Source organism: Lissotriton vulgaris, chromosome 9 (assembly GCF_964263255.1).
Source record: "Lissotriton vulgaris chromosome 9, aLisVul1.2, whole genome shotgun sequence".
Lineage (NCBI taxonomy): Eukaryota > Metazoa > Chordata > Amphibia > Caudata > Salamandridae > Lissotriton > Lissotriton vulgaris.
Window position 1 is genome coordinate 1081940734 of NC_141697.1, and position 26355 is coordinate 1081967088.

Below are 26355 nucleotides of genomic sequence, written 5' to 3' on the forward strand. Positions count from 1 at the left end.
CGTCTCTCTTTCAGTGTAGCAAACTTGTCAATCACTTTATTGTTGAAGTCCGGTATTTTTTGGACTAGCTTGCTCTCTACAGAGATCATGGCCAAAGCATTGAGTCTTTCCTCTAGCATGGTGTTCCTGAGGAATGTCTTAATGCGCTTTAAGGCTGAAAAACATCGTTCAGCTTCGGCTGTTGTCATTGGAGTGGTAATGACAATTTTTAGTAAAGTCACTGTCTCTGTATGTGACTTTTCCATATGCAGTTTGTGTATTGCAGGAACTTGTGGCCTTCTGGTACACCTGCATTCCGTACAGTACAGTCAATTCAGTTCCTAGCTGCTCTTTTTTGAGCATAGGATATGCTTCCACAGCCTCATTGAGAGCACGCTCCGGGAAGGATTCATCATATTTTGCAAACTCTTTACTTTGCAATAATGTGGCACTCACCAAATGTTTAGTGAATGAAAAAAGTTCTTGTGCCTGCACAATTACAATGTCACATATCTCCTTTGCAATTCGAACCAGAGTGGTGATGTTTTGCCTGCGGTTTGCAAAAGCAGAATGCTCCTGCAGTTTGCTCTCTAAATTGTCAACCCTATCTCTCACTTTCCTTATGCTTTGTACAAATGTAGCGGTAGATTGTTTCACAAAGACAGTATCTACCTCTTTTCCTTGTAACTGATTGTATAACACGTCGACAGCATGCATTATTTTATGAAATAAAAACAGAAAGAACTGAAACTCTCTGTCTTGTAATGTTCTAATAAAGCCACGGGCTTCATTCCGACTTGTGTAATCAAACTCTTCATTGGCTTCTATGGCGACAAAATATTTCTCAATGCCCTCCCTGTTTTCAAAGATTAGGTTGACTGTACGAATGTTAAAGTTCCAACGAGTTGAGGATCCCCTTGGAACGCTTTTGTCCACAATCTCATGAAGGGCTTCTGTTCTTTTGGGGGAACGTGAGAAGAATGCTGCTATGCCTCCTATATCCTGAAAGAAAATGTGTGTCTCTCTGATCTTTGATACTGCCTGTTGCATAATAAGATTTAGTTGGTGGGTGTAACAGTGCACATAATGAGCATTAGGGTACACATCTCAAATTTGTTTCTGTACTCCACTAAGGCTTCCACTCATTACAGACGCACCATCATAGCTTTGTGCGATAATTTCTTGTTTTTGAGGCAGGTCCGTAAAAATTAAGTTCAGTTGACACATTATAGATTCAGTAATGGTTGCTGCACTAGAGTCTCTTAAATGTGTGAAAGCATAGACCCTCTCCACACCGTTTCTGTCGCTATCAAGATACCGAAACACTAATTGGCCACATCAGTGATGTCATCAGCCTGAATAGCCACAAAGTCTGTGTTTTGCAACTCTTGCACAATATGGCTTCTTATAATTTCGAGCATACACTCAAGGAGTTCATTTTGTATTGTTTTAGAGGTGCCCTCAAAGACTGTAGCACTCGCTAAATGTGTTTCCAAATCCTTGTCTATGCTTGCTATTAAATCCACTAGGCCTCTGAAGATCCCATGTTTTGAGGAACTTTCCGATTCATCATGGCCTCGCAATGCCAGTTCAAAAGCACCACAGAAACGAATGCAATCAGTTTTCTTGGATAGAATTTGCCTGTTCCTATCAACTGCTTCATTGTCTTTCTGTATGGTTTTTCGGTATGCCTCATTTAGCTGCTGCTCAATTGGTGCGTCTTCCCCCAACATTCCCAGCCTCGTCAGGTTTTCCATATGCTTTCTTGTGTATGCATGCTTCTTTATTTTTTCCAAAAAATGCTTCAAGTCTGTGATTCCTTGACGTGTCCAAGAAAAGTCACCACCAAACAGCAAGCAGGGGAAGCAGAACAGAGAATTTCTTATAGGGCACCCTGTAAGCCAATCAGCTTTTGTGTACCAGGCATTTGAGAATGTACGTTTTGACATTTTTCCTCTGTCCTGGGAAGTTTTCGCTAGGTTTATGTCAGGCTGATGAGGTCCTAATTGCTTCAAATGTAGTTTTTCTTCAAGTGGCCGTGCCTGGAATGACCTTGTAATCAGCTCCTGTACTGTATTCATGATCGTGTTGCCTGCCGTACCAATATAAATTTCAAAGGAACCTGCCAATAATCAAAGTACAACGTATAAAGTGCAGTGCAAAAATGTCAAATTTCAGTATAAATACATATATCTTGTGCAGTACTGTAAATACATCTCCAACAGCTCCCCTTTCCACAAAATGACTGCTAATATTACAGACTTACTGCCTCTCTGTGTCATAGTGAAAAGATAACAATTTATTTTTGAAACACTAGGGTAATCGAACAAAGACTGTGGGGGAAAAAAGCATAATGCTCCAATTTTTTCCTTGCAGTTTGCATGCAGCTCTTAGGTGACAGTTATTAGCTCGCTGTTGTATGTTACGATTTTAACTTAGAAACTGCAAGTAACAAAAGCATCTCTCTGACGACAAAAGCTGTGACTCACTGACCTTTTACATCATATGGAGTTTGTGATCTGCATCAGGTACATGTTCTTTGCAGCAGGCACATTAAGCTTCTGCGCTGCCGCCAGCTGCTATTTCACTACTCGGACCACAAACATTGGCTAGTTCTGCCAGACTTCCAACGAAACTCCACATATAGGCCAACAACGGATTTTTCTATTTTTTGTTTTATATAATGCAAACTAGACCTGAGACATCAGGTATCAGATTGCTTTACATGAGCACCAGTTTCGTTATATTCCCATTAATGGCCAAACCTTAGAATAAAGCTTAAAATCCATGCTGGGGTAATTTGCCCCAACATTGTCAGGGACGTGAAAAACATTTCCACAGACCGACCAGTGCAAAAACAACATTTCTGCCGGTTGGTCAATATTGATGCAAAGTCAGAACAGGAAGGTATGAAAATGCTGGCATATTTGAAGTTATATTTAAACAACAAGAGAGTGAGGGTATCAAGGTCAGTCCTTTTCCCCTAAGAAATATGTAACAACAACATAAGAGTGACTCAAGGTGCTATAAAAGTAATTACCCACAAGCAACCACAACTATAATCAAAAAGAAGAAGGTGAACTAACAAAGTGCTAAAAGTAAAAACCTTAATTTTCAGATATCCTGGGAGGAGAGAACTGGGAGTTAGAGAATGAGTTGGTGGAAGGGAACAGCAAATCAGTACAGGATAAGAAAACAGAGTTAAACAAGCATTTGCAATGCAGTAGGTCTCGCATTAAGAAAGTTGGAGCTATTGGTCTTGTAAATGACATTTTATATGTATGTGTTGTCATTTACAATGCCAATACTTTTAACTTTTGCAAATGTGACACTTATAGCATTTGTAATGCAACATGTTTTGTATTTACGTGACTTAGATGTATTGATATTAAAAATAACAATGGCTTTTTATGTTTTTAATAATTAATATATGAATAAAAGTTACTGTAATTTATAATGCCAATAGCGTAAACATTTGTAAATGACTTTTGTGAAGATTATGTTCAGTGTATTTTATAAGAATAGAAGTGAAATATTAACATCTTTTTCTGACATTTGTAATAAAGCTTTAAACATTGAGAGAACATATTTGAACCAGTTGTTGTTGAATGGTTGCACAGTTTGATGCTGTGGTGGCGCTGAGTGATGTTGTGGTGGCGGCGAGTGAAGGTGTGGCGTTCAGTGATGCTGTGGTACTGCATAGTGATGTTGTGCTGCCCCTGAGTGATGCTGTGGTGGTGCTGAGTGATGCTGTGGTGATGCGATAGATAGATAGAGTGAGGGCAATAGATAGAGTGAGGGCGATAGATAGAGTTAGGGCGATAGGTAGATAGAGTGAGATAGATAGATAGATAGAGAGATAGATAGATAAATAAAGAGATAGATAGAGAGATAGATAGATAGATAGATAGATAGATAGATAGATAGATAGATAGATAGAGAGATAGATAGATAGATAGATAGATAGATAGATAGATAGATAGATAGATAGATAGATAGATAGATAGATAGATAGATAGATAGATAGATAGATAGATAGATAGATAGAGAGATAGATAGAGAGATAGATAGAGAGATAGATAGAGAGATAGAGAGAGAGAGTCGGGCCAAATTTACAACGTGCTCTAGGAGAAATAAATTACAAAAATGGTGCCCCTGCTAAAATATTAAGCGTGACGCCTGTGTTGTTGTTAATGCTCACAGATTAGAGCGGCGCCTGGAAGCAGTATAGCAATGAGGAGAAGAGAGTGAGCGAGTTCAAGATATCCCCAATTAACACGTTAATCAATTTAACAGAGTAGGAAAATGCTTGACCCCACACAACCTAAAAGAAAAGGGGCAAAGTAAACGTTATCCCCCCTGAGTATACAGTGCCTCCTCATAGTTTCCAGTTGCTGCAATTTACACTGACACAGATGAATGCTCGGCTCCCTTCGAGTCCGAGTAAGGAGAGCAGAGGGAGAAGCATGACAAGGCATAGGATGGCGAAAGACGTGGTTCATTCAAGAGGCGCAGCCACGCTAATTAACAAGTATCATACAATCTGCAATCTGCTTCTTTTGGGAAAAAGCCATTTTATAAGTAGCAAAAGTACATTTAAACATTGTGAGTACATTTAAAAATAATGTTGATGTTGCCTTGTTTTTTAAGCGCAAAAACCACAGGTGATGGACGGAATGCAGAACAATGTCATACATTCACCCCAGTACAGAGATCTGGGCCTAAATCCATCGTTTTTTTGCACTCCACACCACCCCAGTTCAGACATGGCCATATGCAAATCAGTCTGACCCTGTGCCTCATGGGAACAGTCCAGCCTGAACCGCCAAGCCATGACTTCCCTGGACCGGAAACAAGCTTCGAGGACCAGTTTCTGCCATTCCAGCCGTCTTCAGCCCGGCTTGCTTGAATCCAGTGGTGTGGAGTGCATGGGACTCACATCTGAGCATACCCATCCCACTCGGGGTGACAAATGCAAAAACCACAGGTGATGGACAGAATGCAGAACAATGTCATACATTCACCCCAGTACAGAGATCTGGGCCTAAATCCATTGTTTTTTTGCACTCCACACCACCCCAGTTCAGACATGGCCATATGCAAATCAGTCTGACCCTGTGCCTCATGGGAACAGTCCAGCCTGAACCGCCAAGCCATGCCTTCCCTGGACCGGAAACAAGCTTCCGAGGACCGGTTTCTGGCATTCCAGCCATCTTCAGCCCGGCTTGCTTGAATCCAGTGGTGTGGAGTGCATGGGACTCACGTCTGAGCATACCCATCCCACTCAGAGTGACAAATGCAAAAACCACAGGGGATTGACAGAATGCAGAACAATGTCATACATTCACCCCAGTACAGAGATCTGGGCCTAAATCCATTGTTTTTTTGCACTCCACACCACCCCAGTTCAGACATGGCCATATGCAAATCAGTCTGACCCTGTGCCTCATGGGAACAGTCCAGCCTGAACCGCCAAGCCATGCCTTCCCTGGACCGGAAACAAGCTTCCGAGGACCGGTTTCTGGCATTCCAGTCATCTTCAGCCCGGCTTGCTTGAATCCAGTGGTGTGGAGTGCATGGGACTCAGGTCTGAGCATACCCATCACACTCGGGGTGACAAATGCAAAAACCACAGGTGATGGACAGAATGCAGGGTATGCTCAGACGTGAGTCCCATGCGTGAGTCCCTTGCTCACTTTGCCACTGGATTCAAGCAAGCCGGGCTGAAGACAGCTGGAATGCCAGAAACCGGTCCTCGGAAGCTTGTTTCCGGTCCAGGGAAGACATGGCTTGGCAGTTCGGGCTGGACTGTTGCCATGAGGCACAGGGTCAGACTGATTTGCATATAGCCATGTCTTAACTGGGGTGGCAGAGTGGGCTAAAGAACGAACGGTGATGGATTAAACCCAGATCTTTTGACTGGGTGAGAGTGGTTGATTGATTCAGCTGCTCCGTCCTTCCCTACCCCCTTTTGTACCGCTTTTGGCCGCCATAAGTGTGGCAGGGTATGCTCAGACGTGAGTCCCTTGCTCACTTTGCCACTGGATTCAAGCAAGCCGGGCTGAAGACGGCTGGAATGCCAGAAACCGGTCCTCGGAAGCTTGTTTCCGGTCCAGGGAAAACATGGCTTGGCAGTTCGGGCTGGACTGTTCCCATGAGGCACAGGGTCAGTCTGATTTGCATATAGCTATGTCTGAACTGGGGTGGCAGAGTGGGCTAAAGAACGGTGATGGATTAAACCCAGATCTTTTGACTGGGTGTGAGTGTTTGATTGATTCAGATGCTCCGTCCATCACCACCCCATTTTGTACCGCTTTTGGCCGCCATAAGTGTGGCAGGGTATGCTCAGACGTGAGTCCCTTGCTCACTTTGCCACTGGATGAAAGCAAGCCAGGCTGAAGACAGCTGGAATGCCAGAAACCGGTCCTCAGAAGCTTGTTTCCGGTCCAGGGTAGACATGGCTTGGCAGTTCGGGCTGGACTGTTCCCATGAGGCACAGGGTCAGACTGATTTGCATATAGGCATGTCTGAACTGGGGTGGCAGAGTGGGCTAAAGAACGGTGATGGATTAAACCCAGATCTTTTGACTGGGTGTGAGTTTTTGATTGATTCAGATGTTCCGTCCATCACCACCCCCTTTTGTACCGCTTTTGGCCGCCATAAGTGTGGCAGGGTATGCTCAGACGTGAGTCCCTTGCTCACTTTGCCACTGGATTCAAGCAAGCCGGGCTGAAGACGGCTGGAATGCCAGAAACCGGTCCTCAGAAGCTTGTTTCCGGTCCAGGGAAGACATAGCTTGGCAGTTCGGGCTGGACTGTTCCCATGAGGCACAGAGTCAGACTGATTTGCATATGGCCATGTCTGAACTGGGGTGGCAGTGTGGGCTAAAGAACGGTGATGGATTAAACCCAGATATTTTGACTGGGTGTGAGTGTTTGATTGATTCAGATGCTCCGTCCATCACCACCCTTTTTTGTACCGCTTTTGGCCGCCATAAGTGTGGCAGGGTATGCTCAGACGTAAGTCCCTTGCTCATTTTGCCACTGGATTCAAGCAAGCCGGGCTGAAGACGACTGGAATGCCAGAAACCGGTCCTTGGAGGCTTGTTTCCGGTCCAGGGAAGGCATGGCTTGGCAGTTCGGGCTGGACTGTTCCCATGAGGCACAGGGTCAGACTGATTTGCATATAGCCATGTCTGAACTGGGGTGGCAGAGTGGGCCAAAGAACGGTGATGGATTAAACCCAGATCGTTTGACTGGGTGTGAGTGTTTGATTGAGTCAGATGCTCCGTCCATCACCACCCCCTTTTGTACCGCTTTTGGCCGCCTTAAGTGTGGCAGGGTATGCTCAGACGTGAGTCCCTTGCTCACTTTGCCACTGGATTCAAGCAAGCCGGGCTGAAGACGGCTGGAATGCCAGAAACCGGTCCTCGGAAGCTTGTTTCCGGTCCAGGGAAGACATGGCTTGGCAGTTCGGGCTGGACTGTTCCCATGAGGCACAGGGTCAGACTGATTTGCATATAGCCATGTCTGAACTGGGGTGGCAGAGTGGGCTAAAGAACGGTGATGGATTAAACCCAGATCTTTTGACTGGGTGTGAGTGTTTGATTGATTCAGATGCTCCATCCATCACCACCCCCTTTTGTACTGTTTTTTTTTAGCAGCATGGCCGTGCTTTAAATGCAGCCCCCAAACATTTTCAGCTACTTTAAAATAAATGTATGCGAAGGGAACTTTCATTTTTAAACATTTTATTTGAGGGGCTAACTACCTTCATTGACATTGTTGATTATATCAAGCCAAACTCATTTTTAGTTACCTGGTAAGACACTAAGCAAACCACACCTTTCAAGAGAAGTTTACATTTGATCCACACGCACATGGTGGCACTGACAACACCAGCTCTTATTACGATTTTGAACTCCGACCTCAGAGGTAGTTTGCAAATCAAGTTAAATAAAAAACATATATAATGTCATACAAGAGGTCACGTTGAGAGTGCAAAACCTTAATCATGGCAGCTGCTTTCCCCCTGGGATAAAATCGACTTGAAGCCAGGCCTCAAATCTAAAACACACAACAAAGCTCCTTGTATCTCGTCAAAACAGGGTCTCTTGTCTTCAGCATCTGAAGGGGGCAAATTTCTCCACTCATTTTCTAGCACACCCCTGGTGAAACACCAACCAAATGTATAGAGAGCAAGATGAAAGGGGGTGGTTGTTTACCCTACCTGACGCAAAGAGCTCCAAGTAATAAAAGCTCAGTGAGAAAACATTCCACAGCCCCTCCATGCTGGTTTCAGGACAGATGATAAACTCACCAAGACAGAGACCGCAATGCTGGTTATCCAAATTAAAACAAAAAGGCACAAAAAGCGGATCTAACAGAGGGCAGAAGGGCAGCAAAACGAGTCTAAATGAGGGCAGAAGGGCAGCAAAACGAGTCTCAGAAGGGCAGCAAAACGCGTCTAATGGAAAGGGGCGACCACTCGGTCCCCCCGAACGTATGGTGGAGTACCCCGATCCCCCCGGGAGGCCATCTTGGGCGGGGGCGAGTCCCGGCTGGTATGCCCGAAGCGGCGTAGCCGGGGCGCGCCTTTTCCCGCCCTGTAGGGGGTTGTCCTAGACGCTGACGCCGCCGGCCACGCCCCCGGGGGGCAGGCGGAGGCGGGTTTACGCCCGCCCGAAGACGGATAAAAGGAGCAACAAGCCAAGAAAGCATCCTCTTGTTCCTATGCTCTGAAGCTGCACCTCCCCGCTGCACGTGAGCTCGAGACGGAACGAAGAGCCAATTTTGAGCGTTGTAATCTTTCTCTTTGTCTTACAGATATCTTCGCTTGAGAATGCCGGGCAAGAAGGTCGGAAAGCGGGTCGGTACCGATCAGATGCTACGCATGCTCATAAAGGAGGTAGCCGATTTGAAGAAGCAGATGGCGGCTAAAGACGGGGAGGGAGGACCGAAGCGAGTCATCGGACCAGCTTTGCCGGGAGTAGTCCCTAGCGGGAGAGGCAAGAGGTCAAAAAGGGGAGCACTTGGGGGGGGAAACCCCGGTTCCCGATACTCCACGTGAGGAGCCAACCTCGGTTCCGAAGGAGGGGCATCCGATCCCCGTGGTGGTCACCCCCGGGAACGGGGAAGATATGCCTCCCGAGTTGGCGGCGCAATTGGCAGCGTGGTTGGGGAAAGATAGTAAGGGCGCCACGGCTGACGACGCCCGGGCAGTAATGAGACAGCTGCGGGAATCCAGAGAGGCTGCGAAGGCACCATCTTTTGTTCCCCCACAGGTTCCGGCGGCTGAAAGTGCAGCAGGCCCAAGTTCGGCGGCAAGTGCGGGATCTACTTCAGGTAAGCGGTCATTGCCGATTGCGGGGGAGGGGTCTGTACCTTCTCGAAGGGAGAAGATTGCCCAGCATGTTCCACTGGAAATTAAGGAAATGATTTGGGCGGATAAGTATGTAAACATGTTTTCATTGCTTACCGACCATTACGAGATAGAGCATGTGAAGAGCCAAAAGGAGCTCATGCATCCAAGTGTTTGGCGCGCGAAAATGGCCGCCTTTAAGGTTGACGAAAACATAGGTACTTGGGGCAGAGCGTGGGGCATTTTTACCTCCATCATGGGTGAGCGCAGGCCCGAGTTGTTGACCGAGTTGCCTATTTATCAGTCACGTATCATGGAGTATTCCCTGACGTACGGGGGCAATCAGTGGTTCTGTTATGACAATCTTTTTAGAAAGGCTAAAGAGCACAACCCAGTTCTAACATGGGATTGTTTCGACTCGTGGCAGAAAATGGAGAGTTCAGGAATGTTAAAAGTGCCATTGTCAGGGAGTAATGGGGGTGAATCTTCCCGCCAATCCTCTGGGACACCCTTTCGGACAGGTTCAGGTAACGAACACCACTCGAAGTCGAGTGGCAACACAGGTAAAAAGGGGACTTGTTGGAATTTCAACAGGGGAAAATGTACAAGGCCCCAGGGGTCATGCAAGTTCAGACATGAATGCGGGGGGTGTGGGCAGTCATCCCATCCTGAGTCCATGTGCAGAGCCAAAACGGGTGATAACGGTGGTAAGGGAAGCGCCAAACAGGTCTGAAATAGTCCGAGGGGCGCCTTTACCTACTCCGATTGATACCATGGCAATGATTCCTTGGCTCAACGAATACCCGGATCATGCTTCCGCTGGGGTGTTGCGGGACGGGTTTTCATATGGTTTCCGCATCCCAGTGGGGGATTTTCAGGGTGTAGCAAACTGTAAGAACCAATTGTCGGCCTTGCAGTATTCGGCGGTGGTTCAGGTAAAGATTGGGAAGGAGGTAACTCGAGGTCGTGTTGCCGGTCCATTTGATTTGCCACCGGTTGCTAACTTTGTTTGTTCCCCTCTAGGGGTGGTCCCCAAGAAGGACCCGGGTGAGTTTCGGCTAATACATAACTTGTCAGCCCCACGTGGTCTTTCCGTGAACGATGCGATAGACCCGGAAGTGTGTTCGGTGCGGTACGCATCTTTTGATGAGGCCGTCGCCATGTTGAATCGCCTGGGGCCCGGGGCGCTGATGGCAAAATCGGACATCGAGTCAGCGTTCCGGTTGCTCCCGGTACACCCAGACGATCAGCGTCTCCTTGGTTTTTTTATGTTTCAGGGTCGCTATTACATGGATAGATGTATGCCAATGGGGTGCTCTATATCTTGTGCCTATTTTGAGAAATTCAGTTGTTTTCGGCAATGGGTATTTACAAGGAAAACAGGTTTTCGGCATGTTATGCATTATCTCGATGACTTTCTCTTTTTGGGGGCAGCCGGGGATCCTGAATGTGGTAAGGCCTTACATGAATTTCGTGTCTTAATGAATCAATTTGGTGTGCCATTGGCGCCAGGTAAGACTGTGGGTCCCTCAACTTTGCTCGAGTTCCTGGGGATCGAGCTCGACTCAGTAGAAGGTTGTTTTAGATTACCCAGGGAAAAAGTGTTAAAATTTGGGACATCCCTTGAAACATGTATTCGTGCGACGAAAGTAAACCTGCATCAATTGCAACAAGTGGTGGGTCAGTTGAATTTTGCCCTGAGAGTGATGCCAATGGCCCGCCCCTTTTCCCGCTCGATTGCACAAGCCATGGTCGGCCTGAAGAAAGGACATCACCGCACGAGGCTCTCGGCAGAGGTTCGCCAGGACATGCGCATTTGGTTGGCATTTCTGGCGGATTTCAATGGTCGAATTGTCTGGAACAAACCAGCGGTGTCCTCCGAGGAGCTGGGGCTTTGGACAGATTCGGCGGGGAGTATAGGTTTTGGGGCCATATTCGGGACACAATGGTCGGCTCAAAAATGGCCGTCATGGTGGCACGAGTGCGGGCTGACGAGTAACATTGCTTTTCTCGAACTCTTCCCTATTCTGGTGGCCTTGAAAACGTGGCCGGAGGGGTTCCGGGATCACTCTGTGGTGTTCTGGTCTGATAACATGACTGTGGTTGAGTGTATCAATAGTCAGGCAGCACGTTGCAAATGGATTCTGAGACTGCTCAAAGAAATTGTGTTATTATGTATGCAGTTGAATGTGCTCTTTAGGGCAAGACATGTCCCGGGGGTACTGAACCAAGCGGCTGATGCACTTTCTCGTTTCCGTATGCAGGCCTTCTGGGGTTTTCTGCCCACAGCGGACCCGGTGGCGGCACCCTTTCCCGAAGCTCTCTGGTCTCTCGGTGCCCCGAACTACAAAACCTCGTGGGAGAGAGTTTAGCACCCAGGACAAGGAAGGCATATGAAGGGGCGTTCCGTTCCTATTGGTCCTTTTTGGGTTCTGCTAGGGGGGAGCTTTGGGGACAGGAAGAGCTTGTCGTAAAATTCTTGCTGTCTTTACATCAGGCAGGCAAATCAGTAGCTACGGCCCAGAGGCATCGGGCCGCCATTTCCTTTATGGTAAAGGCTCATGGGATTCAGGACCCGACAGCGTCTTTCGTGGCGCAGAAAGCGCTACGTGGGTGGCAACGCCTGGAGGGTCGCAGAGTGGATGAGAGGCACCCGATAGGTCTGGATAGGTTGGCCCTGTTATTCTCCGTACTCCCTGCAACATGTTCATCCCAGTATGAAACTGTGTTATTCCGAGCCGCATTTGCGCTAGCATTCCATGGGGCTATGCGGGTAAGCGAACTAGTGGCAAAGAACAAGCGGGATACGATGGGGGGACTGTGCCGGGAGCACATCCGGGTCAAGGTCGAGGCGATGACTGTCTCGTTTTTCAGGTCAAAAACCGATCAGGGTGCGATTGGGGACTGCATAATCATTCAGAGGATTCCCGGGTCTTCCATGTGCCCTGTTGTTTGCGTAGAGGAATATTTAGCGCAGAGGGTGGCATCATGGGGGGGGACCTTGTTGAGACACGCTGACGCCACCCCACTGACGAGGTTTCAGTTCCGGCGGGTGCTGGCGATGTCAATTTCGGCCGCGGGCTTGAACCCCGGCGAGTTCGGGACCCACTCCTTTCGGATAGGGGCTGCTACTGAGGCTACAGCCAGGGGTCTGAGTGTTGAAAAAGTAAAGCATTTGGGGCGTTGGTCCTCGAACTGTTACAAAAGGTATGTGCGGTTGCACATGTTGTGAAGCTGTAATGATGTACTCATGCTTCTTGTTTTTGTTTGGTTTTCAGTTGCGCAACCTTACGAGGCGGGGCGGACTGTGCAGTCGACCCGACACCTGGGAACCAGCGGTCAGACATCACCGGCTGCGGAAAGAGAGGTGTGGGTCGTGGGCCACTCATACGTGAGACGTGCCGCAGACGTATTCAAGGCAGGTGACATGATTCACATGGCTGGGGAATACGGGTACAGGGTAACCTTCTACGGAAGGGGCGGGCTCTGTATTGACCAGTTTCAATCCTTTTTCGAGGGTTTGTTAGGGCGGACAAGGTCACCGCCGTCTATAATCATAGTCCATCTTGGGGGTAATGATTTGGTGACCACTGGTAGACGACTGCTTCTCGAGGCAATGCTTTCCACTGTAAGTTGGTTGGCGAGAAGAGTTCCAGGGTGCACCATTGCATGGTCCCATATGATTCCACGTAAAATGTGGCGGGGGCGATTTCGGTTTCTGCTCTGAACCACTCAGTGAAGAAGGTAAATAACAAGTTGGGTAGATTGTTTCGTTCAAGTGCACTGCATTCTATCCCGCATGGTTGTATCAAGGGGGACAGTATGTATTTGGGAGATGGGGTCCATTTGTCCCGGGTGGGGAATGAGTTACTCATAGGAGACCTCATTGCTTGGCTGAAGAGTTTAAAACATGACCTTTAGGTAGGAGTTTTGTGGGGGGTCCGGATAGCCGGTCAACTATCCGGCCTGTGGCGGTAAGGTCATGATCGGTGAGCAGTAATTGGAAGATCCCTATGGGGGGGCGTCACCCATTACGGATGGGAGCGCTCGGGGGAGGTGGCCATTGGCCCCTCAACGGGGAGGCGGTCCCTTCTAAGGATGGGCCGCCGGAAGGAAAGGAAAGGCGGTCAAGGCCCCTTCCTGGATAGGAGGGGCTACGGGCCCTCCTGGGGAATTTCCCGGGGCCAGGACATCTGCGACGGCAGATGGGTAAGTTGTGTGGGGTTCGGGAGGGGGTTTACGCTACCTTTTAGACACCTCACACGAGTCCTCGGACAACCGTTAAATGGCGTTGAGTCCATTGGGGCCCCCGTCAAGTCAAAGGGAAATTGGTAGATGCACTTGAGGTACGCCTCTGTGCGGTCGCCCCCCCTCACAAGTGAGGGGGGTATTTTCTGGTTTAGGGATCTGACACCGGTTACGACCTTGCCGTTGGCCCTTAACGTTAGGATGTACAATTTCAAGTCAAATGTTTTGTAGGATGTTAGTTCAGCTAGGAGAACCTTTGTATTAGAGATCTGTTAAGGTTAGCCAAACATCGTAATGTGGAAATGAAATTGTACATAATATGAAACTGTTATTTTAATGTTTTAATTTTGTTTCATATTTTAATAAATACGGCCGGGAGGGTCACTCCCTCCCGCCTTCCAAAAGTTCAGAACAGTTTCCAGTTTCCCATCCTTGGGGATTGCGTCGAGAGGGGGTGGCGGGTATCTCTGCCATATGGAAAGGGGCGACCACTCGGTCCCCCCGAACGTATGGTGGAGTACCCCGATCCCCCCGGGAGGCCATCTTGGGCGGGGGGCGAGTCCCGGCTGGTATGCCCGAAGCGGCGTAGCCGGGGCGCGCCTTTTCCTGCCCTGTAGGGGGTTGTCCTAGACGCTGACGCCGCCGGCCACGCCCCCGGGGGGCAGGCGGAGGCGGGTTTACGCCCGCCCGAAGACGGATAAAAGGAGCAACAAGCCAAGAAAGCATCCTCTTGTTCCTATGCTCTGAAGCTGCACCTCCCCGCTGCACGTGAGCTCGAGACGGAACGAAGAGCCAATTTTGACCCACCCACCAGCCCCTGAGGACAGCCAGTTGTTTTGAATAAAGTTTTGATGTGGTAACTCTATTTCTTGCAGGTTGTGATGATTGTCGTGTTATTTTGAGTATGCAATAAAGAATGGTCATCTACAGTATGTTTTTTCAAATAAAGTAATTCTGCACTAGTATTGATCAGTAATCATACGTGAAATAGTTATGGTTGTTTTGTAATTGAGTGATTTTAGTTAAATTGTCGTATTTATTTTGGTCGGGCGGTAAGGTCATGATCGGTGAGCAGTAATTGGAAGATCCCTATGGGGGGGCGTCACCCATTACGGATGGGAGCGCTCGGGGGAGGTGGCCATTGGCCCCTCAACGGGGAGGCGGTCCCTTCTAAGGATGGGCCGCCGGAAGGAAAGGAAAGGCGGTCAAGGCCCCTTCCTGGATAGGAGGGGCTACGGGCCCTCCTGGGGAATTTCCCGGGGCCAGGACATCTGCGACGGCAGATGGGTAAGTTGTGTGGGGTTCGGGAGGGGGTTTACGCTACCTTTTAGACACCTCACACGAGTCCTCGGACGACCGTTAAATGGCGTCGAGTCCATTGGGGCCCCCGTCAAGTCAAAGGGAAATTGGTAGATGCACTTGAGGTACGCCTCTGTGCGGTCGCCCCCCTCACAAGTGAGGGGGGTATTTTCTGGTTTAGGGATCTGACACCGGTTACGACCTTGCCGTTGGCCCTTAACGTTAGGATGTACAATTTCAAGTCAAATGTTTTGTAGGATGTTAGTTCGGCTAGGAGAACCTTTGTATTAGAGATCTGTTAAGGTTAGCCAAACATCGTAATGTGGAAATGAAATTGTACATAATATGAAACTGTTATTTTAATGTTTTAATTTTGTTTCATATGTTAATAAATACGGCCGGGAGGGTCACTCCCTCCCGCCTTCCAAAAGTTCAGAACAGTTTCCAGTTTCCCATCCTTGGGGATTGCGTCGAGAGGGGGTGGCGGGTATCTCTGCCATAATGAGGGCAGAAGGGCAGCAAAACGAGTCTAAATGAGGGCAGAAGGGCAGCAAAACGAGTCTCAGAAGGGCAGCAAAACGAGTCTAAATGAGGGCAGAAGGGCAGCAAAACGAGTCCAAATGAGGGCAGAAGGGCAGCAAAACGAGTCTCAGAAGGACACCAAAACGAGTCATTAGAATACTATGAACAGTTAGATGGCCGACAAAGCTACACTCATTTGTTAGCAGAGCGCCAAAAACCGCCATTCCAAGCGCGTGCATAACGTTACTTCCTACAAGGGGAAGTACATAGTTTCTTTAATGCGTTAATCGGGTATTTACTTTTGTTTCCCCACATTTCATGAGCAAACCTGTGCTGCCTAACTGGCGAGCGCTACTGCGGCATAATAAATACAAATCAGCTATATTTCTCAGCATGTTGATTAAGTGTTTAGGCAATTCTACCGCCGATAACAGAATCAGTCTCAAAGGAATGCCTTCACTTTGACTGGAAACAGTTTTTTAAAATCCAGTGGTTACTTGGACCCTCAACAACGGCCTTTATGGTGGAAAGGATCATACTGCCCAAGATGTCTTGGAGGGTGTTTTTAAACATTTTTGAAGGTTTAAAAACAGAAAATACAACTCGAGAAGCAGGCATTTGATACTCGTTACACACATTTACCTGCTCAGTCCCACTCTCCCTAGCAGTTAAGAGAATTGAGCATCCATTCAGGAAAGCAGGAATCATTTCAGTCTATTCGATGGATTTCACTTCAGTGCACACTACTACAGTACAGGGAACCCGTTTAGTAAACAGTGCACTCTGATTTTACCTGAGTGTGAACGGGTCTCCCTGGCCGAGCGGTTCCTTCGGGACTTGACTGTCGCAGTGTCGCCCTCTTAAGGATTCCTGGGCCTGGTCAGGTGAGGTCAGGTCTTCAATCAAACCCCATAAACAGAGGGCGCAGCACGATGAGGGAGGGAGAGGGTTCTGCCCTCCCAGACAGGGGGTTATGTACCCGGCCTATAGTATTGACCACCCAATCCAGGCGCTGTATGCAGCGCCAGGATTGGCTGAGGGGCACCATTACTGCTCGCCCAGTCGCCCTGTGCAACCCAGGGGGCTGCAGCCCGCCCCTTGGTCCTCTCTCTAAGGGGAAATTCACAGGGAAACAATCGGCGCATGCGCGGGCTAGTTTCTGCCCAAACATCCACTTGCGCAGCTGCAGCAGGCCCATCCACCCCCCCGCCCCCCCTGCGCACTCCGGAAAAGTCGGGTGTCTCCTGGATTCCCGGCCGGCGGGTAACACGATTATTTTAATCTTTTTATTTGTATTTTAGTGACGACGCGGTGGGTCCATGAGGCTTAGTGGGGCTACGCCCCTACGCCCCAATGGACGCACTGCGCCTGGGAGTTAATGGCGTCCTATACCGAGCATGGAGGCACAGTCACCAACAGTATCACAGCCAAGTGAATCCTCACGGTCAAACAACAATGTTGCACGGTGCCCAGCACACACACACACACACGCACACATGCATGCATGCATGCACGCACACACACACACACACAGACACACACACTGTCCAATATCATTCCTTTCATTCGCAGGTTTTGTGATTTGTTCACCCTAAAATGGGTTCTTGGTATCAGGCAGTACAGGAATGCTGTTCCTCTTATAAGTAGGAGTGGCTTAAGTCCATAATTGGGAAGTGTACAAATAAAAGTGTTGAATTCCTTGGTGAACGTCTGATTTCTAGTTATTGCTTTTTGGTTTGATTTGAAGGCGTAATTAAACATTTAAATATGAATATGCATTCTCCAAATATATTGATGGTGTTATTTAATACAGACGTTTTGTAATTCATTTGTATATTAACTTTTTCTTTTATGGGATAGTTTGAGGCACTTGTTGTTTTCTCCATAAAATATACAGGTAGAACTCTAGGTCTTCCTATTCACTGCTGTTAAGGACCAAATTAAATTTATAACTTCACTTGTATTGAAGGAAAATTGCGTCGTGATAAACTGACACCATTTTTTGTAAATAATTTTTTATCATCTTTACATAGTCAGTGTTTTGTTAATAGTGACAGATTATGCATTTATCTGTAGTGCAAAGAAAAGCAAATTATGACAATACGAGGACAAGTACAACCATATGGTATGCATAGTGATGAATTAGCTTGTCAAAAAGGTACCTGCTTATTCTTCTTTAATAATAGTGGGAGGCAATATATCTCCATTGCTGTCCTCCCAGTAATAAAGCAGTTACTCAATTGTTAGGCTTTGAAAATTCCCACTGAGCTATTGTTTGAAAAGCATATATATAAATTTTTTGCTTTAAAAAATGTGCACTCATGTGGTTGGTTTCACAAGAAATGAAATATTTTTCTATGCTGTGTATGATTTTATTATGCCAATGCAAAGCAATTCATATGAATTAAACGCTAAGCAATAAGTGATTCTAGATACAGTCAACGTGGAAAAGAGACATTATTAAGGAAGTCTCCTGAACTTTATCTTATTTTTGCAAAATTTCTGGAAGCAAGCAATTTTGGGCCATATGTATGATTATTAGGCATAGTGATTACCTAATTGCGATTCTCTGCAAATCACAATTTGGTAATAGCTATATGAATGTATGAAACTCAGTGAATTTCATTTAGCATTTACTAATGGGTCACAAATCTACCCTCCTTGTTTATAGTCATCAGGTAGGACGCAATTTGCGACCCATTAGGATATGGAAAAATCACATAAATGGTGAATTTCTGGGGTCAGGAGACAACCATGTCTATGATTGCTTTTAAATAAAGCAGTCTTTTTTTAAATGCAGCTGGTTTTTCTTAAAGGGAAACAAGATGTGTTTAAAAAAAAGTTAAATTAAAAGTACCAGTGGTCCATGGGATCACTACCTGCTCTAAACAAATTGTGCTGCCATTCACAGAGTGCAAGGGGTGCCTTCGTACCCCTTCCCATTCGCAAATGGTTTACCACCTACCAGAAGTAGGTAGTGATTTGCAAATGCTTTGTGACTGACTTTTGGTCACGAAACATTCCTTAATCCCACCTATTGTCCTCTGAGAAAAACCTGTGCTTGCATATTTTTGGTCAAATGGTTGTAAAAAAGCATACGTTCTTCAAGTCAAAAATAGGCATAGGTATAAAGTGAGTGTTTGGCATATATTGACTGCATGGTAGTCCTGCCGTGGGGGGCAGCAACATCCAGTGAGGAGGAGGCCGCGGTTTGGAACGATTCCAATCTGGTATGCGACACGGCAAGTTAGGATGAAACAAAACTGTGGACAATGCTCCGAGGCCCACTTAGGGTGTTAAAAAACTCTTATAATGAACAGCCGCACAGGACCTATTAAAGGTGGAATTTGCTCCATTTTTTGTTTTTTTAAACTCTTTTTATGAACAGTTCTCAGTCTGATTGACATATCATTCATAGGTCACATTGCATTGGATAAACAGGCAGTGTAAGGCATACAGAATAATCGCAGTTGGCCAGCATCAAGACAATCAAAGTGGAACTCATTACCCTAGGCCTCCCCCATCCCCCTGTATCTTCTCCAAGGCCCCCATATCTTCTTCCACTTTTTAGGGCAGCCCCTACTCTTATAAATGGTCTCTTCTGCCCTCTGGCACAGTCTAGATCCCGCTCCCAATGGTCCCACTGTGGGGGTGCCGACGCCCCCCAAGCCCTGGCAATATTCCTTTTGGCCATGCCAGCCGCCATGGCCAGCCAGAGTTCCCCTTACCTGGTCCAATCAGTGGGTCCCTTTATCATTAAAAGCAGCCATTTAGGTTCCCTCGGGACCGGAGACCCCACCACCTCTGTCATGATGTCTGTGACCTTGGTCCAGAAGGTAACAATCTCCGGACAGTCCCAAAGAATGTGGTAAAAAGACCCTTCCCCCCACATTCCCGAGCACACAGAGAGGACCGGCACCCCCCCCCGTCCCCCGGGTATACGACAGAGTGCGGGGGTAGTACACCCGGTGCAGAATTTTAAGTTGCACCAAACGGAACCGGACTCTAATCGCAATTTCCTACAGGCTTTGTAGGGCATCCTGCCAATCGCTGTCATCTAAGGGGCCCCGATCCCTCTCCCAGTTCGCCCTTAATGACACCAACGGGTCCGGCATATTCTTGATTAACTTGCGATAGATCGTGGATATTGGCCTGTCCAGAATGGCGTCCAATAATAGCCGATCCTTCATGAGAGAGTATTCCAGGACAGACACACCCCTTCAAATATGGGATCGCAGTGCGTGTACAAGACGCATGTAGTGATAGTGCTGCGAGTCCAGCAACTCATACTCCTTCTGCAAGTATGCGAACAAGCGTGGGGCGTCGCCTTTCCACACGTCCCCCAAGTATTCAATGCCAATAAGTTGCCAACCCTTGAAGCCCTGCAGCCTTGTCACTTTTTTCTGCTGCTCCCCAATCCATAAGGAAGTCTGACCCGCCAGGGACCCCGACCACCCCAGAAACCGATTTGCTTCTTTCCAGCATTGGACCACCACTCCGGTGTGTGAGGGCAAATCAGTGCGCGCCCTCCTGGTGTACAGTAGAGACTCGCAGTTTCCGCCCTGCATCACTGAGCGATCTACTCTATAGGCTGGCTCAGACCTAACAGTGTACACCCAGTCGTTTACTACCTGTAGTTGGGACGCCCAGTAGTATAACTGCATGTCCGGCAGGGCCAGCCCACCGTCATACACCCCCCAGGTCAGCTTGCGAAGCGCGATCCGTGGGGCACACCATCCCAAAGAAGCGTCCGAACCGCTTGAAACACCCTTGTGAAGAATCCCGGCGACACCGGATATGGGGTTCTGGAGAATGTACAGTAGGCGGGGCAGTGCCAGTATTTGAAAATGGCCGTCCTGCCCATCAGGGATAGAGGCAGTGTGAGCCAGTGGCTCACATCCGTGACTAGGCACTTCAACTGGGGCTCGGGGTTTTGGGCGAAAAACTCTGCCTTGTCTCTTGTAATAAATACCCCCAGGTACCTGAAGCCATCACTTGATACTACCGCCGGGCATCTGGATGGTATCCGTGGTGGTGGGCCGGACAGGGGAAAGATGACCAATTTCGACCAATTGATCCTGTAGCCCAAGTAGCTTCCAAAGAGTTCAAAGAGGTGGAGTGCTTGCACTATCGACTGGTAGGGCCTAGCCATGTAAAGCACGATGTCCTCAGCATACAGGCTAATTCGCTCCACCCAGTCATCAGTAAAAGCCAGGCCCCGAAACAAGCAATCCCTTCTTATCCAATGCTCTAGGGGCTCCAATGCCAAGGCAAATAAAAGAGGGTATAGGGGGCAGCCCTGTCTCATACCCCACCGAAGCTGAATGGCTCTAGAGACCGTGCCATTCACCCGCACCTGCGCCATGGGTTTTTCGTACAGGAGATGCACCCAACTGCAGAAAATCGTCCCGAAGCCTAACCTCCGCAGAACCATGAAAAGGTATGGCCATTCAATACTGTCAAACGCCATTGATGCGTCGAGCGCCATCAATGACGTCTGCATGTCCCCCACCCCTTCTGTCATGTGCAGTACACCATACATACGTCGCAGATTGTGCCTGGTACTTCTGCACGGTATAAAACCAGACTGATCTACGTGGATCAGGTGTACTTGGATTTTCCCCCAAGTTTTCCAGGCGTTCCTAATGATTTTAAATCATACTTTTCTAAAGTAACTAGGTTCGAGCTGGCGAAGCAGCAGCGCTGTAGCACCTTCTCCGAGTGCCAACTCATATATTGTTGGGAGTTCTTCGGCCCTTACACCACCATCTCTATTACCCTTCTCAAAAAAGAATATATTCATATATTGAAGTATTGCTGCCCAATGATAGAAAATTAGATTTGAAGCAGCCCAGCCACCCTGTGCTTGTGGTAAAATAAGAAATTTCAGGGATCTCCTAATATTGCCATATTGCCAGATGAAATTACTAAATATAGAGTCTAATGCCTTGAATATTGTCCCTTCATTCTCCACTGAAAGTGCCCTAAACAAATATAGTATATTGAGGAGCATTACCATCTTAAGGACATTGATTCTCCCTATAATAGTCTGATGAAATGAGTTGATCCAACTAAGGGCCGAAGCTATATTATTGATCACTGGAAAAAATTTTATGATCCGATCTACATCCGGACTGATCTTAACCCCAAGATAGGTAGCCATAGGTACTCGCCGACTAGCTTGAGAAAATATTTTCGGCACATATTATTTGAGTCTTAGATTTATTAAGTAGGTACCCTGACTCATTTCCAAATATGATAGCCATGGATTATATTTCTTTTAATGCTTTATCTGGATTAGATATTAATACTGCAATATCATCTGTGTAGGCTAACACTTTTGATTCATACCCCTGGGTTATAGCCGGAATGATAGCCTGATTCTCGATAATCTGTTGTTTAAATGGATTGCTGTATAAGGCCAATAAAATTGGGGAACAGGGACACCCCTGCCTTGTTCCCATTGCCACTCTTATGACTTTGGATTCTTTACCCATCAACTGAAGCATTGCATATGGAGCCCTATACATTGCTTTTATTGCTGCCCGAGGACTCAGGGGCATATTACCAACAACTAGCGATAATTATCACTATGTTTGTTTAGCGGCGATATTTTTATCGCCGAGCTGCGGCGATTTTTATCGCTTAGGAACCTTGCTATTATCAAGGTTTATCTCCTAAGAGATAAAAATCGGCCGAAATGCATGAATATCGCTGAAAAGTCAGCGATATTCATGCATTACCGAGCTAATGCTCTTAGCCATGTTATCCACCTACCATTGGATAACATGGCTAAGAACTGCTCAGGGGCAAACGTGTTTCGCCTCACTTGGCTTTGTTAATGGGAGTTTGTCTCAGGCTGAAACTTCATCTTATAACATGAATGATTTTGATTGGGCACTTTACACAGCAAAAATTTGTAGGCCATTTTTGACTTTCCGACCTGTTTCACGGTTGTCACAATATTAAATTCAAGGCCATTTCATCATAAATCTTTGTACTATATCAATATGATTCAAGTTACTTTTCATTTGTTTACACATTCCAGCAGCAGCATTGGTGAGCTTAAAATAAATGTAAAAAATCCAAAATAGAATAAGAAGTCAATTATAATATATTATATAGGTGAAATCATTACATTCATGTTATTAAGCTCTCAAATGGGCAAAGAATCCTAAGTTTCAACACAACTAATCCAATGTCATTGGTTTCAATAATACTAGTTCATCATCTTATCATATTATCAAGACATCCATTCCTCCTGAATTAATTTCATATTACATATGTTATTAAGCTCTCAAATGGGCAAAGAATCCTAAGTTTCAACACAACTAATCCAATGTCATTGGTTTCAATAATACTAGTTCATCATCTTATCATATTATCAAGACATCCATTCCTCCTGAATTAATTTCATATTTTCATTTTTGGTCCATTATCAGAGGAAACTTATATTTGATAAATTCTGGAAATTGTGTTTGTGCACTTTATACCCTCATTTGACCTATTTCATTATTTTTTCTCTCTCTCTTATTTTTTTTCTCTACTTGCTTCTTAGTCCCCCAGATGTGTTCACAATTCTTTTTTGCTATTTAAACCCCTAGGGGCTCGAGTTCATAACTCCACTATGTATCTCGTTTCTAGGCATCTCAGTAGTTTGATTTTTTTCCCCACCTCTTTCCCCACTCTGTATTTTGAGAAATGCAGAAGCAGCTCAATAATTCACTTCTGTTTGGTGCATTCTGCAAAATGTCATGCCACCATGTTTGTAGTGTCCTGATTGCTAATTGTCTAATAATGTTTCTACATTTGTTTCTTTGCTGGGTAGACAGTACTGCCATCATATCTTTTCCCACAAGGACACAGTAAGACATAGAGTACAAAACTCAAATTGCAGTTTAAGAGCTTTGTAACTAGTCTCGACCCTCTTTTCCCTGGTATTTCCTAGTGTTTCACCTAAACACTTTTTCTGCAGGTTTTTAATTTGGTGCAGGGATAAAAGCCAGAAACTTCTGAAGTTTTTGGTGGATGTTTAAAAAAATTGCTTTATACCAGATGGTATTTTAATGACGTCTCTTTCCTGTACGTTATGTTTGGTTTGTCGGGTAATGCTGACTCCTCTCTGTTTCTGTTTTGGAAAAAGATGATCTTGCCTCGCTTTACCTATTGTCTTAATGCTAGCTTCAATAACGTTCTCTGAGTATATCCCCTTTGTTCAAATCGAATCAGTGCCACTCGTTCTTTATTATGATAATCTTCTGTTCGGGTACAATTATGTTTAATCCTTAGTAACTCCCAATATGTTATACTGGCTATTAGACTCTGGGGATTTTGACTATGTGCATGCATGTAATATTGTATTCCCTGATGTGGGTTTTCTATACTTTTTAGTGCACAACTGATTGTTTTCTGGAAATGGTACCTCAGTACTGCTGATATGACTTGTAAATTCAAAACATTATCATTCAAATTGGTAATATATCTTTCCGCCTCCATTTGCATTCCTCGCCAAACAATAGAAAGTTAATCTATATATCTGACCCAAAGCGTCACATGGTTGACCCAACATGTGATATGTTCTCCCCAGGCCTCATGCTTCTCCCACCAGCCTATGAAAAGATTTGCATAGCTGGAGGCATAGCATGTCCCCATGGCGATTCCATGTGTTTGTAAATACAATTGGCCTTCAATTGTAAATATGTAGTTATTTAGCCTTAAAGATACAAACAATATATATATATATATATATATATATATATATATATATATATATATATATATATATACCTACTGGCGGTCGCTAGTAGGTAGTTATAGTTAGGATTGTTTTCTGTAGGAAATCCGCAACATTCTATTGGGAATAACTTTGGCGCCGGATGAGGAATCTGCCTGTAATTTTCCTTAAATTTGCCTCGCTGCGCTCCGCTCCTTCCTTGAAAGTTTGGGGGGGATTCATCAAGCAGGGGCCAAGATAAAAGGGGGGTCCCAAAACGTGTTTTCCCCATGTTAATTTCCATGGGGGGTTGGACTCACTTTTAGCCCGAACGGCTGAATGGATTTCCACAAAACTTGGCAAAATTGTAGGGACTGGTAGCCCAATGTGCCTTTGCTATGTCTCAAGATATGTGTTCCAGTGGATTTTAAGTAATTTAGGTTCAAAAATATATATATATCTGGGCGGAGCCTAACCACACATCTGATCTGATTGGCTGTCAGCACTTCATCCGAGAAGTGTTGGCAGTCATCTTGGGACCAATATACATGATAGCACCTCATTAAAAAGCATTGTAGTTAATAGAGGGTTTTAGGACTTTAGTTACATTATAAATCATTTGTTGATGGTACCATACTCATTTTAGGAATTGTGGTGTGTTCTAAGGTGATTTTACCATGTGAAAAAGCCTTCTGCTGTGATATCATGAATCATGTTTGAAAGAAAACTAATATCTCATGATTTTCTCACAGTGGTTTGGAAGGGGATCTATAAGCTAAACTGAAAGCATATTTTCTGTAAATTCACATTATCTTTCTCAGTCATGTGAGAATGAAATCTGACATTCTCAGTAAAACATGTACATCCAACAAGGACAGAGTCTGTCAGTTGATTCCTTTGTGTCCTACTGCAGCCTCCTAGAGTGTTCTAAAGAACAACTAGAGCGCTAACAGTCCTACTTATTACAAAGGTATAGCACACCTGAAGCCATCGTGATGGGAATAAAGTGGTAACTCTTAAAACATTTAATTTAAAAAGGAACAAAATGAGGGGGTATATTATGCCATAGAAAGTATTATTAGTGATGCAGAAAGAAAAATTAGGGCACATTTTGAGTGACTTAAAAAATTCTGACATGCAGTCTCCCAAGATGGCCACCTGAGACAAAAGAGCCCAAATGTAGCCCAAATATCACCCAGATGTAGCCCAAGTATAGCCCAATGACAGAATATCCCAGAGTGTTCTAAAGAACAACTAGAGCGCTAACAGTCTTACCTATGACAAAAGTATGGCACACCAGAAGCCATCTTGAGTGGTAAGTCTGAAAACATTTCATTTAAAAAGGAACAAAATGAGGGGGTTAGTCAATTTCAATCGTTCGGAATATCGGCGTTTGGGCAGATATGACCCACGGACACGGTTTATGACTTTTCTTGAGAAACATTTGGATGTGGATTATCATGTCCTATACGTTAGAATTTTTGAAAGACTGACTTTGAGGATGCTATCAATTACTCAAGTCCATGGATGCTGCTGGGAACGCCCCCAGCAACATTAATTGCACGGCCTTTTAACGCAGGACACTGCGTTAAAGGGACTGATATTTATCAGGCAGGATTATGCCACAAAAAGTGGCTTAGTCCTGCCTGATAAATATCACTCAGACTTCTCCGCCACCGGAACGTCACAAAAAGTGACGTTCCGGAGACGCAAGGGGCTTGTAAATAAGGCCCCATAGGTTTCACACTTGTTATAGTTAGGAATTAGCATTTAAAAAACCTTTGAAATTCACTGAAAAAAACATAGGTTTCACACCAGTTATAGTTAGCTGGACATTTCACTCATACAAAACCATTGAAATTCCCCCGTTATAGTTAGTTGTACTCACTATAACTCGCGCGCCTGCAATCCACTGCTGATGATGTCACATATTACATCATTCATGACATGGTCAGTGACATCACTGATGACATCACTGATGACATCTCTGATGACATCTCAAATGACATCACTGATGACATCATCCAGTGAATGTGGTTTGCTTTGATATTTAAATATGTATTATAAATACACTACTTTGCATTGAAGAATAAGTGGATATATAAATATAACTGTGTGGATGGTGGATTTAGTAACACTGTCATTGATTGTTTCCTTGACTGATTTGTAGAATCTCACTATATATATTGTGTAGTTACGAAACTGTGTGAAAGTCTTTCTTGCTTTGTCTTAAT